The following is a 14,606-nucleotide window of genomic DNA, read 5'->3' as shown; positions in this document are numbered from 1 at the left end:
ATTTTTTTTTCGCGCCAGAAGATAAACAGTACAGTTTCTATCAGACGCGTCATCACTACAAACAAGTCACGTGGTATACAGCACAGCACACACTCATCAAGCATTTCCTCGGATGATGTTTTCTTCTCAAGCCGGCTTGTTCCCCTAAAATCATTACGCGATCATTTAGTACCTCTAAGGGAAAATAGATCACTCAAATAGGCTGTAAACTAAGCACTGTTTTATTCACAAAATATACTTTACTGAGTTTACTGTTTGATAGTTCACATGGCGAGAGGTTTTATGCTTAACGCTGTCGGCTTCACTGTCTGGCTTCCTTGACCGAACAACCTTTGTCCTGTCCTTGCTTATAAGCTAAGGCAAATTCTATAACCTTCATTTATGGACGTGCGAGAATCGAAACAGGACTCTCGATTGGGAATGCACAAACTCGTCGTTCGTTTTCCACTTTTGGGAGCGCGTGGAATAATCACATCTCGTTCAGTTTTATACCTGACTAATAAAACCCAGCTATGGCGGGGTTTTTGTCTGGCATTACACGAGGAGTTTACTGAATCAAGAATAATATTTTCAGGGAAACTTATCCACAAGTTTTACGCTCCTCAATTCAGACGCGATTTTATAAGCGTGCCAACGAATGTAAAATTAGCGGTATTTAAGCTCAAGCGCTCAAGGCCTTAAACTTTTGCCCAAAATATTTGTTTAGTTCTCTCGTTTCGCGTTTCTCGCTTCTGTCGCTTCTTCTTTTCTTTGTCATAAATTAACAAAATTATTGGATATATTCTTCGTAAAATTTGCTTCGCTTCTTTTTTATAGATCCAAAATATTTGGCTCCATTTCAGTTCAGTCACACTGTCGGTTGTTTGTTCTCCTTTGATCGCTGGAGAACTGAGTACAATCTTGAGCCAGAGTCCTCATGTTCCTTGGTCAGCGGTTTGATTTTCTGAGGACGTAGATTAGTTGTGTAAGATTCATATTGTGGTTTCCACAGCTACTCAGCGGTGCAAAGCGCAGGCGCGGTGGTTTTTCATGTATGCGTACACAAAATGTACCTGTAAATAGCATCACCAATGTAGTATAATGGGTATCCTCAGTTTTCTAAGGGTTATAAGTTTCTGGGCTTCACATATTTGATATGCATAGACTTCCTACATCTCATAGGTCTCACAGTTCTCATAGATTTCATAGAGCTCTGGGAATTAAAGCTTTCACATGTTTCATAAAGGTTTCTATGTTTCATAAGTTTGTGGATTTCTCCGGTTTCTTAGCTTTTTATGTTTTAAAAATTTCATAGGTTTCCAGTCCTCTCAACCTCAAAATACCGAAAATCTGGAAACTGAGGCAAAAAAAAATCTGGAGATTTCTTTAAAAATCTGAAGATTAATCGACCAGCAGACAAAACCAAGTAAACACAGGTGCGAATCAAAAGAAAGTGCAATTTCCGCCATTTTAAAACTGATGTGAGTGGCCAAAATGCGAGAGAGTGGTAATGAAAACCTGATTTGGCACATGTCTTCTATATATGGTCATGGACTGTGTTTCCAGCAAACAGATGGATGAACTTTCAATAGATTCAATTGCACAGAATTGGCGCAAGAAAGTTAGCTATACAAGCCCAAAATGAAATTATAGGAGGAAATTGTATCCTTTTAGCTTGTGACTCTGTTTATCGTGAGATTTTTGTGTCTCGCAATGAGACCGTGAGACTGAACTGAAAACCGTGAGTGTCACGGCAAAATCGTGAGACTTGAGAGGTCTGGGTTTCTTTAGTTGATTCCACAGGTAGTGGCAGATGAGCCTTTCACTACTTGAGGCATGTGTCTTCAAGTGTGTGGGGTCCCACCCCAGGGTTTAAAGGGTCTTTTATCCGCTCCAGTTCACAGGTTTCATAGGTTTCAGGGTTACACAGGTTTCATAAGTTTCAGGGTTGCACAGGTTTCATAGTTCTCTATATTCCAAAGGTTTCACAGGTTTTATATCTTTCTGGATTTTACAAGTTTTCATGAGTTTGTGGGTTTCATAGGTTTTTTGTGTATTACAGCCTTAGCCACAGGCTTCAAATGTGCTAAATTTCACAAGTTTCCATCTTTTACATGTACAGATGTCATAAGTTTTACGAGTTTGTGGGTTTCACATATTTTGGGGGTATTGCAGCTTTAGTCACAAGCTTCTAATGTCCATAGTTTCACAGCTTTTATAGCTCTCTTGATTTCACAGGTTTCAGAAAGTTGTGGGTTTCACAAGTTTTTGGGTGTTACGGCTTTAGTCTCTGCAAATGGACTCACAAGTTTCATAAGTCTCTAGCTTTCACATGTACAGTTGTCATAAGTTTCATGAGTTTGTGGGTTTCACAGGTATTTGGGTATTGCAGCTTTAGTCTCAGGCCTAAAATGTCCATAGTTTCACAGGTTTTATATCTTTCTGGATTTCACAAGTTTTCTTGAGTTTGTGGGCTTCGTTAGTGTTTGGTATTAAAGCTTTGGTCACAGAATTCAAATGTCCTAAGTCTGACAAGTTTCTAGGTTTCACATGTACAGATGTCATAAGTTTCTTTGTTTCACAGGTCTCTGAATTTTCAGGTTTCACAGTTTTCTGGGTTTCGAGTGTCGCATAGGTTTTGGTTTCCACAGTTTCATACGTCTGAATGACCTTATTCCATAGACGAAGATATAAAATCTTCATTGTCTTTGCTTGAAAAGAAGATGAAACACCTTCGATCAAGGGTTAGTTAAGTTTTCTGTACACCGCTTCTTTCTGTTTTACAATTCAATAATGATTTTTTTTTCCAGATTAATGATTATATTAGTCTACTAGTATTTATCTGAACTCTGTTTCTTCGTATTTTTGCCTGTGTGTTTATATTTGTTTGTGTACCCGACCTGAACATATAAAATATCTGTCTGTTAACTGGCTGCCTGGCATTTTTAACTCTAAGGTTATTTCAGGTAGCCAGTATCTCTGTTATTTGTGTGTTACATTGTAGGTGCTTTTTGTAGGCTCTGGGGTAAATAAAATTTGTTGTTGTGGAATGTGGTCAAAAGATTTTTAATTTTTTTCAAACTTTTTAACCTCATTAATAATTCAAAAGCCAAAGACAAAGGAATATCTGATGAAAAACTCCTCGTTTGTGCATCCTTAATTTCTCCTTCAAAATCAGTTTATTTGAGAAGTTATATCAAACACTCGTCACAGTGTTTCATGTAACATATCAAACACAAGGAGGAGTGTTTCATCAGATATTGAAACACTAAGAAGTAGGTTGAAAAAACGAGGCGCAGCCGAGTTTTTTTAAACGACTTCGAGGTGTTTGGATATCTGATGAAACACACTTTCGAGTGTTTGATATGGCCTCTCAAATGATCAATAATTCTTGGAGAAATTCAAGGCTAAAGTTGGCAAAATTTTATGGCAATTAGGATCACATATCCAAACCACGGTCTTCTTTGTTTTCTCTTGATGAATTATTAATGACTTTGAGAACACAATATTAAAAACCTCGAAGTTCATCAAAAATACTCCGCTACGCGTCGTATTTTTAACTCTCTTATCGGTGTTTGATATGTGGTGAAACACTGTCTCGTGTTTGATACATTACTTGAAAGCGTTAGGAATGCTATTGCATTACCTGCTGCTATTCAATGGATGTAAGAAAAAACCTAAAGTTTGCCGGCCGGACTGGGATCCCAAAATCTTAGTAATCGGTTAAGTTTCCGGCCATTTTCAATTATATATCAAATACATTTTTAACAATCTCTTGGATATCTATCAATAAAAATATGTGACCATTCTCAGCTGACAGTTACATTTTGACCAATATTCTCCAACACGCGAGAAATACAGGAAGGAAGAATCTACGAATGGAGTAAAGAAAACAAGATCCCATTGTTTTTTCACTGTTGCCTTGTATCGTAGAAAAACAGTGTTTAATCTAGAAATTGGCCCTTGAGGATTCATTTGGTACCCTGTGCATTTTTAGGCCTTTGTTCCTGAAAGGGGACCCAAGAAAGGTTGCTCCAATGGTAATTGAATTTGTAGTGAAACGAACAGTCTATCTTGTTCATCTTTACAGCCAAAACTATCCGTGAATTGAGACAACTTTGCTGGCCTTGGGGTGGATATTTTATAACAAAATTTCGCATAGAAGGCATGCTTCGATAAAAAAAAAAAAAAAAGATAAATTGTACGGGAACTTTTGAAATATCTTGATATATATGCAAATTACGATATTATTTTAAAGAAAAATGCAAGAATAACTAACATCAGCCCATAAAGGGATTGTTTCTTTATTTTATTGAAAAACGTTCTAACAGATTTTTTTCTAAGATTGCCTACTCACAAGTTGTCTCGGTTGAGAAAGTTTCTGACTAGATTTCGAGAATAATTGTCTCGATGTCATTTAAAACGAAGGACTTTGCGTTAGTGTTGCTATGTTGACAGCTCTCGCTTGGAAACCAACGAAAACTAAAATTTGATGCTAAGTTGGAGAGTGTAGTATGAGGAAAAATGTAAGTGCATGTCTTCTTTGTGAAATTGTGATTTCAAAATACCTGCTCCAAGGCCAGAAAAACTGCTGCAAACCTCCTTTAAGTTCGCTTTTCCATCACAGCTTATTTATTTTGCCACATTAGAATGTCGGCAGGCGTCATCAAAAAGGGCGATCCTTTAGGACATTTCTCCCCCTTTCTCGTGAAATCCCATAAGCAGTGAAATGTGAAACGTCTTTTTTCCTTTTCCATGTAACGTGATTTAAATTTAACTTTACCACCCTCATTAATTAATAAGAACTTAATTTTTATGCACATTTACAAGAAGATAAACCCAATGTTCTTTTTTAACCTTTTATTTAAGCATACAGCACTAACAGCAGCTTTTAGTGTGCCTACACTTTGAAAAAGTTAGGCCACTTCGCAGCAAAGCAAGTCCTCCTATTGCCTTAATTCAAACTTCTGTAGACTACATTTGCAATGTCATCAAACGCCAACAATCACTTTTAGTAGAAACCAGCTCAAGTTGCAAGGAATCACCCTGTTGATTCATTCAGTTTCCGTGGAAATAGACCAACATACGGTACATGTTCAACTTCATTTGGCTGAGAAAGCTGCAAATATCCTGTGAATCGCAAACAGCTTTTATGACTTTATTGCGCTTCCTTTGTGCCAATTTTGTAGTTGGCACAAACTTTTAAAAAACTTTTTAACCAAAAGATTACAAAAAGGTCAGTCTCAGTTGTTCATTGCTTGAGATACTTTGTGCTTAATGACGCCTTAGGTTTCCTTTCTCTAACAGATGAAGCACTAGGAATTGTTTCTATAAGCATCTTTTTTTTTTTATCAATACGCTGGCCAGACCCTGTCCAATTCTTAATAGTTCGTGGAAAGGCATGTTTGAGATTCACTAGAGGTCTGCAGGCTGCAGCTATTGGTATATTTTCATACGATATCGAATCAATTAATCAATAGTTTTAAGGAACTGCATGTTTTCTAAAGAAAACGTTTGTTGACGTTGTTTTTCTTATCTCAAAAACTAGACAATGCAATCTACAAAAGCTTTAAACTGTGGTTCAAGTTAACCATTCTATTTAGCACAGCGCCATCTACAAACAACAAAGTGTTGCCTGATCAGCTTATTTGTTTCCTATTACCAGCTGATCATGTTATGAACCTAATGTTCCCCAGTCAAAAGTGATTGGATAGGTAACTTGACGCCTGCGATCCCAAGCGTACAGCACTCTTTCCCTGGGGTTGTAGTCCACCATGGAGTTGTAGCCGTACTGATTGGTGAACTGTATGTTGGGATTCCACTGTTTTCCAGTTTTGGTGTCGTAAGCAAAGTTGATGGTAGTGGACTTGCTGCTGTAACTATCAATAGTGTAGATCACTCCATAGGCGACAAAAGCATTTCCCATCGCCCTCATTTTCTCTGTAGAGGTAAAAGAAAATCTTACAATGCCACTGAACAATATAATAAATTGAATGAAGTCGAACCAAAATATTGTCACAATTTATGGAGACTCAATCTCGGCCTGGTATAAAGTATGTTAACATAATTTCTTTTTTAAACAAACTATCTTGGGTCTTGGGAAGACAAACAATTACTTTAACACATCTATTTACCTTTTCTTAAGGCCTTATAGGTTTCATTCCGTTTCGAAAGTAAGTCTTCTTTATCAAAGCCGAACTTACCCGTATTCAGGGCCCAAACGTAGGTTATGACGTTTTGATGTACATCGATTTTAGATGCGTAAAGTCGGTAACTGTTGCTTGTACTGCCCCACAGAACCCACAATCCCTGTTCGTCAGCAGCCAAGTCCATTCCACTGTAGCCACCCCAGCTGTAGGTATTCTTCCTTGGTATGTAACCACTCACTCTTAGTTGGGCCTCTACCCGCTCTGTCCGTAGATTGTACTTGACTATGTAGTTCGTGTTTGCTCTGCAATAACGAGAGAAGTTTTTTCGTACTTCCATTTTGTATCATAGTAAAATCCTTAGATTTATGCAAGTGATTTCAGCTGAGGACAAAATATTTCGGCACGATTCTGTTTACAGTTTAAAATCGATTAAAACTTAACAACAGAAAGACGCAGAGTAAGCACTGGGGTGTTGTAATCACGATTTAATGCGTGAGTAGGCCCATTTTTACAACTTTTTTATATATATATTCTTGCAAATACTTGACAAGGCAAAATAGACGTAGAAACAAACCGTTTGTTGAGACTTCCATTGAGGGATTCCTTGTAACGCGCATAAATCGTCTGTGTCGAAATTTGAGGTCATGCGGATTTTATTTGACACAAAAGAATTAAAAACTCTTTATCGATGATCCACTTAGACAAGACCTTGACCAGCAAGAGAAATCCTTAGAAAAAGAACCCTGACGCTGCAGTTTTATCATGTTTATTTTCACCAGTTACTTTAATATGTTAACAGATGTAAAAGTGTTACCTGTTGTAGTAGAGGTGCGGTCCATACACTACTGCCCCTGTTCCGTCCCAGTAATAAGGCAGTTTGTACGTCTTACGGACCGTGCCTGCTTTCAACTTTCCCATGTTTTCAAACTCTTGAAGCACCCGGTTTGAGCCATAATTTTCCATAACAAATATTGTCTCAGCTCCCATGATTGCAAGCGGATCTTTTATCCACGCTCCTTGCGTATTTTTCCCAACTTTGTGAGACACAGGTTTACCAACAAACTTGATGTAAGTGCAACAGTCTGCAAGAAAATCAACAGAAAAGAAATTATGTTATTGCATTTCATGAGAAGAAATTAATGACACCGCAAAGTTGTTACACATAGTCTTAACCCGCGTTTTGTGGAACTAAATCAAGAAGTGAATTTCATCGCCACCCAATACTCTTATTGAGTCAAGTACTTAGCTTTAATCAAGTAATGAAAAAATAATTAATTAAATCCAATGTTGTTGTTTCTTTAACTTGGCTATTTGGAACGTGCACCAGGCAAGTAAATCTCGGGGTTTTTTTTTTTTTTGCGAGGTTATAAAAGAGTTTTCTTTTATCGAAAATTGGGAAAGTGCAAAATTACATATGAACATACATACTTATACATAGAAAGGTCAGCTTAAGGCTGATGTGGACATTTACAAATTAAAATTATAAATTTACAATACTAAAATTATTATAATAAGCTAAGTAAGTCGATTGATAAAGAAAAATCATTAAAAGAAAAAGTGAAATTACATCAGCAAGAAAACGAATATATAAAAAAAGTACGGAAAAAGACTCAACAGACCTCTCTGAACAATATGACCACTTTCCTTTGCTTTTTCCAAGGCATGCTTTTCGTCAACAATCATCCTACGCAACTAAAAATTTAAAGGAAAAAGTTGGAGGACGGTTAACGTTATATTTAATTTCCGAGTCAAAATCTTCAAAAGGCGTGCTGAGCTTTTCTTACCAAACGGATTTACCCAGAATCTTCTTTTTCATTTCATAAGCAATATTTTTTTATTTTTTTTTTCCGTTGAGGTGGTCATGAAACGTTTTGTAGGAGCGGAAACGCCCGTTGGGCACAAACCAGCAAACCAGAGCCAGATCAGACCCCAAAAGAAGGAAAAAAGCAAATTGAGCGATGAGAAAAAGAAAAATCTGGTAAACAGTGACAAGGGCTCCTGGTTCGAACGCCCTTCAGCCTTCACTGATTGGAGAAGAAGCGAGAGAGGCAGAAGGCTTTCCGGGAGCAAACAGGCTTCGCTGGCGCGATCAGACGGCGGAAGCGTGTCTGAGTGTTCCCGAGAAGCCTGTCGGGCTATTCCTTTAGTTTTAGGCAGCAATGAGCACTTGACTGCTATGCCTTTCCCGTGAACTTCAATAGATTGTTTTGTCAGGAGTCCCTGTAGGGATTTCCTATGTTGTTTTCATTGTTCGGCGCCACTCGTCAACATGCCCTCGCCTGTGATGCAAAAACGGCTGAAAAAGCGTTATTTCAGTAGCCTTACAGTCATAAATGAGTTTTCTCGGATTTCTATAATAAAAATAGCGCGCGTACAAAGTTTTTTTTTTTCTGAAGAACACCCACGAAGGTGGCCACTCAGCTGACTCAGTTCAGAGGTATTTTTGCGCGGTTTATGACTATGAAGGATAGATCTTGGCAAGAGATATTGAAATCCAAAAAGAAGATTAGGTTCAGTTTGAAAAACATTTCCATACATTGTCATTTATTTAAGCTTTAAAGAATTATTGTTGCTTAATCATCTCCGAAAAACGCGTGGTTCGTTTCGAACTGCGGTTTTTGGATTTAAATAGTCATCATCTGCTGCCGTTTCCCGCAAAGTCATAAACAGCGCAAAATAACTCTGTATTTCGAGTCACCGTCGTTAAAATCCGAGTTTCTTGTGAACGTTTTAACTTCACCAAATATCTTGAGCCTGATGCAAGGATAAATCGTTATTCAAGCAAAATCCTTCTTTCGTGGTTGGATTTTGCCTGAAATATAATAAAAATGAATTTTTCAGGAAGGACTCACATGCAGTTGTGCCAACTCGAGAGCAAGATCTTTCAATGACAACTTCGATGAGTGATGGCCATATCGATGGTTCAAGGCTCGCTTGAACCGAGAGTTCACCGAAGAATTGCCAAGTGCGTCACCCTGCAAAAATAATGAAAATTTAATGGCCCTTATTTCTCGTGCATGGTATAATTAATGGCCAACATCGCGCGGCCGTTAAACCAATCACACCAGTCTGTCAACTGCATTATTCAATGATCCTGTTTTAACAACAACTAGTACCGAGAAGTAGTGGTCATTTAAATCACCTTCTGGTATTTCTCAGGAAACAAAATCACAAAGGCACAGCCATATTTCTTGGTTTTTAAATAAAATACTAAACCCAGCCTCCCTTCTTGGATATGCGATGATCAAAGCTGGAATACGTTTTCATAAAGAGATAGATTGCCGTGCACGGGCACTTGGGGGATCTATGGTAGTACAGGGGTGGAATCAGTACACTGGGACATATCGGAGGACATGGAATGCATAGAAGTACAAGGGGAAAAGATGGTAGTAAAACCTGGGTTTATGGGCGTAAGGGGAAATATATCGTAGAACTAGGGGATATATGGAAGAAAGCGAAAACATTTCTACAGGAGCACAGGTGGATACGTGGGGATACAGAAGGGTAAATGAGAGTACTAGGGTACAGAGGGGTCTTCCGTGTCAGTGGACGGGAACACCTGACGCCATACAGAGACAGAAACAGAGACAGAAACACCATACATACTCCACTGACATGGGAGGCGGAAAGTGCATCCCATTGCGGGGAAGAACACGGGACATGGATTAAAGGTCAAGGAGATACATGGAAGAACGGATGGATAAGTGAAAATGCATTAAAATCGTGACCATCAAACAAAAATTTCGAAAAGTAGATTAAACAAGCTTTTTTTCAGATTGCAGAGTGCACAACAACCTTCAATCAGCTCATACATAGGCGAAAAGAGGGATATATGGGGGTACAGTGGGATAAATGTAAGAAAAGGACATATGTGGCACTACAGGGGATACATGGGAGAAAAGAGGACATATGGGGGTACAGTGGGATAAATAAGAGAAAAAGGGGATATGTGGGAATACAGAAGATACCTGGGAGAAAAGAGGGATATATGGGGTACAGTGGGATAAATAAGAGAAAAAGGGGATATGTGGGAATACAGGAGATACCTCGTAGAAAAGAGGGATATATGGGGTACAGTGGGATAAAAAAGAGAAAAGGGGATATGTGGGACTACAGAAGATACCTGGGAGAAAAGAGAGATATATGGGGGTACAGTAGGGAAAAAAAAAGAGAAAAAGGGGATATGTGGGAATACAGGAGATACCTCGGAGAAAAGAGGGATATATGGGGTACAGTGGGATAAAAAAGAGAAAAGGGGATATGTGGGACTATAGGAGATACCTGGGAGAAAAGAGGGATATATTGGGTTACAGTAGGATAAAATGAAGAAAAGGAAGTACACGAACTTCAAGGGACACATCAGAGTTCAGGAGAGACATGAAAGTACACAGGGATGCATGAAGCACAGGGCATAATCTGATGGTGCAAGGGAAGTAAGGAGACAACAGGGGATATATGGGACTACAGCAGGGACCGTGGAGCCGGAGGGGCTGGCGGGCCTCAGCCCCCCCCCCCCCCCCCCCCAATAATTTTGCAATATGTTGAGTAAAAGGTTGGGGGTTGCGAAGCAAATTCAAGATATTCAGAAAAAAGTTCATCCTACACATTGCCATGCTCATTCGCTAAGTTTAAGTGTAAAAAAGAGTAGGGCATGGAGTTCCCGGTGTGCTGGTCTGGTCTTTGTATGTGAAATAGTTGGGGGTCAGTTTGCAAGGAACTGCAAAAGTTCTGTTTCTTTCCCGCGTCACACTTAGTGACGAATTTGACTAAATCAAAAGACGCAACGAGTCACTGCAAAATATTGTCAGACACAGTAAATAACACAAATGAAATTGTAAAGCTAGTCAAGTTGACTCGCCAAAACGCGAAATTTTGCTCGGCCAAATTAAGTCAAATATAGAAATGGAAGATGAAGAAGAAGAAGGCATTTCAGCATCCGGGTTGACTAAATTCTGTGCAACAAGGTGGACTGTGAGAGCAACCTGTTTCCAAAGAGTCATCGACAATTATGACGCATTGTTAAAGCTATGGAATGATTGCCTTGAAACGAGACTAGAATCAGATGTTCGTGGTAGAACAATTGGATGCCTGAAGCACAGATGAAAAAGTTTGACTTTTTCTTTGGATTAAACTTGAGTCAGAGGATCAGTTTCTCCCATACAGAAAATCTATCGGAGACCTTACAGAAAGCCGGCATGTCAACCACCAGTGGACAACACAATGCCAAGCTGACGAAGGATACACTCAAGAAGATCAGAAATGATGACTGTTTTGGAAACACTGTTTCATGTTTCTATTACGGAGCCTGAGGTACCAAGAAACAAAAGAGCTCCTGGAAGATTTGAGGTTGGAACTGGAACGCCTTTCTTTCCTGTGACTCCTGAGCAAGTACATCGAAGAATCTACTTTGAAGCAATAGATCAGTAATAGTCTCGTCCATTGAAGACCGTTTTGATCAGCCTAGTTTCAAAGTAAATTCCAATATGGAGTCTCTCTTGATAGGCGTTTTGAGCTCGCAAGACGTATCCTCACAAATGGACTACATGAAAGAAAATTATGCTGACGATGTAAGAACTGGATATCTTTTTTCCCAACTCGAAATTTTGAAAGCGTTGATCAAGGATTCGCAGATTAATTGCTTTGCCGACGTTTTGAACTGAAGCGGTTAAGAGTCTTACTGATCACGAGAGACACATGATAACTGAGGTTATTGTTATTTGTAAATGGTAAACTCCTGTTGGTAAATCCTGCCACAAGTGCCACAGGTGAGCGGTCGTTTTCCATGGCAAGAAGAGTGAAAACGTGGTTGCGTGCTAACATGAAACAGCAACGTTTTAATAATGTAGCTTTATTTATACCCACAAGGCAAGGACAGATAAAATTCGGCTTCAAGATGCATGTAGCGAATGAATTTGTCCAGCGAAATGAAAACCGTTTTCGCAACTTTGGTAAATTCACTGATTTAGATTTGTCAATGTGCTAAAAAGTAATTATTGGGATTTTCCTTGTGTTTGATGTTTTGTTATTTTAGTTCAAATTTGGTGTTTATTAGCCTGATAAATAATAAAATAATTCACTGTGTCTGCTATATTGGGGTGTATTTTTAGCCATTCTAGAAGCATTTATTTTAAAAAATGTTCCGGGGAAGCATACCCCCGGACCACCCTAGGACGCTTGCGCCTGCAGCGCGCGCTAAAAATGCCTTCGGCATTTTAGTTAGGCCCCCCCCCCCCCCCCCAATCGCAAAAATGCTGCGCAGTCCCTGCTACAGGCAGGTAAACTAGATCATAGGGAGATACCTAGAAACTGATGCCCTCAGAATATAGAGGGATTAACGGACGTACAAGGGAATATAAAGGACTATAAAGGGGAATACATGGGGTGTAGATGGATCTATAACAACCAGGGAACATGAAGATATATGATAATACAGGGGGAATATAGGCGTACAATGTGATATATGGATTCATATGCAGAATATATGGGAGTACAGGAGAATACATGACAATACAGGGGATCAGAATGCATTAGAGTACAGGGGGTATGTTATAGTACAGGGGTTCAGGGTCGATAAGGGGATACATGAGCGTACCGAGGAGGGGACATATATATATAGGGCGATATATGGGAGTACAGGGGGATACATGGGATTACAGGGCGATACATGGGAGTTCAGGGGGATACATGGAAATAAATGAGGACGCATAGGAGTACAGGGGAGTACATAGGAGTACAGGGGGGGCATGAGAGTACAGAGGGATACATAGGAGTACAAGGGGGAAAATAGGAGTAGAGGGGGATACATGGGAATACAGGGGGATAGATGGGAATACGGGAGAATACATAGAAGTACAAGGGGATACGTGGGATTACAGGGCGATACATGGAAGTACAGGGGATACATGGGAATACGGGGGAATACATAGGAGTACAGGGCGATACATGGCAGTACAGGGGGATACATGGGAATACGGAGGAATACATAGGAGTACATGGGGATACATGGGATTACAGGGCGATACATGGGAGTACAGGGCGATACATGGGAGTACAGGGGGATACATGGGAATACGGGGGAATACATAGGAGTACATGGGGATACATGGGATTACAGGGCGATACATGGGAGTAAATGGGGATGCATAGGAGTAAATAATCTAAAAAAAAAGAGCAAGGCTGATTTCACGGTCAGGGAAGTATATTTTCCTTTCGAAATATTGGAAAATATACTTCCCTGACCGTGAAATCAGCCTTGCTCTTTTTTTAGATTATTTGCTTTACAATTTTTTTGCTGATTAGATCCTTCACTACAGGATCCGGTACTTTTATTTTGTCACGGTGGTCCTTGCAAACACAGTTTATCACTGGTTTTTACTGATGCATAGGAGTACAGTGGGGTACATAGGAGTACAGGGAGCATGAGTGTACAAGGGGATACATAGGAGGACAGGCGGATACAAATGAGTACAGGGGTAACATGGGAGTTTATGGGTGACATGGGAGTACAGGAGGGACATGGGAGTACAGGGGACAATACAAAACTGAATGCAAGGCTGGCACTACGGCAAAGGGCAGATTTATTAGTGGCCAATATTTCGACTAATAGAATTAGTCTTCCTCAGGGCCAGAGCGAAATATTGGCCACTAATAAATCTGCCCTTTGCCGTAGTGCCAGCCTTGCATTCAGTTTTGTATTTTCACGTTCAAGTGACGCCTGACACGAGGTCTTTCACAAGAGAGATCCGGCAAAATTACCAGCAAGTTTAATTCCTGCGTTGTGTGGACCTCTGCATTCAAAAGTTTTCTACAGGGGACACATAGGAGTACAGTGGAGACATGGGAGTACATGGGCGACATGGGAGTACAGGGGAATACAAAAGAGAACAGGGGTGACATGAGAGTTCATGGGTGACATGGAAGTACAGGAGGGACATGGGAGTACAGGGGATACATAGAAGTACAGGAGAGACATGGGAGTACAGGGGATACATAGGAGTACAGGGGGGACATGGGGGTACAGGGGGATACAAAGGAGTACAGGGGGATACATGGGAGTACAGGGGGATACAAAGGATTACAGGGGTAACATGGGAGTTCATAGGTGACATGGGAGTAAAGGAAGGACATGGGAGTACAGAGGACACATAGGAGTACAGGGGGGACATGGGAGTACAGGGGCGACATGGGAGTACAGGGGAATACAAAGGAGTACAGGGGGATGCATGAGAGTACAGGGGGATACAAAGGAGAACAGGGGTGATATGAGAGTTCATGGGTGACATGGGAGTACAGAAGGGACATGGGAGTACAGGGGATACATAGGAGTACAGGGGGACATGGGAGTACAGGGGATACATAGGAGTACAGGGGGGACATGGGGGTACAGGGGGATACAAAGGAGTACAGGGGGATACATGGTAGCACAGGGGAATACGAAGGAGTACAGGGGAAACATGGAAGTAGAGGGGGACATCTGGG

At 40.1% G+C, this 14,606-nt stretch overlaps 1 protein-coding gene and 1 long non-coding RNA gene across 3 annotated transcripts in view; one reads left to right on the top strand and one right to left on the bottom strand.

Moving 5' to 3' along the window:
- The window catches only part of LOC146466592 (olfactomedin-like protein 2A), a 57,090-nt gene that overhangs the window by 40,301 nt on the left and 2,183 nt on the right, over positions 1–14,606 (bottom strand). Inside the window, exons 2-6 of one of the 2 annotated variants that reach the window (XR_014867944.1) lie at positions 8,981–9,103; positions 7,748–7,820; positions 6,943–7,210; positions 6,183–6,430; positions 5,555–5,919 (exon numbers count right to left, since the gene is read on the bottom strand). The exons of the other annotated variant lie outside the window; for it this stretch is intronic. The gene's annotated coding sequence lies outside the window, so the exon portion shown is untranslated. The remainder of the gene's footprint in view (positions 1–5,554; positions 5,920–6,182; positions 6,431–6,942; positions 7,211–7,747; positions 7,821–8,980; positions 9,104–14,606) is intronic. 2 annotated transcript variants of the gene reach the window in all.
- LOC146466593 (uncharacterized) lies at positions 4,831–5,546 on the top strand. Its single transcript, XR_014867951.1, has 2 exons — positions 4,831–5,167; positions 5,205–5,546. It is a non-coding gene; the product is annotated as an uncharacterized LOC146466593 (long non-coding RNA).

This window comes from Pavona decussata, unplaced genomic scaffold, assembly GCF_977016875.1.
Source record: "Pavona decussata unplaced genomic scaffold, jaPavDecu1.1 SCAFFOLD_143, whole genome shotgun sequence".
In the NCBI taxonomy this organism is placed as follows: Eukaryota; Metazoa; Cnidaria; class Anthozoa; order Scleractinia; family Agariciidae; genus Pavona; species Pavona decussata.
The sequence above is the reverse complement of the archived record's forward strand: the minus strand, read 5'-3'. Positions and strand labels throughout refer to the sequence as shown.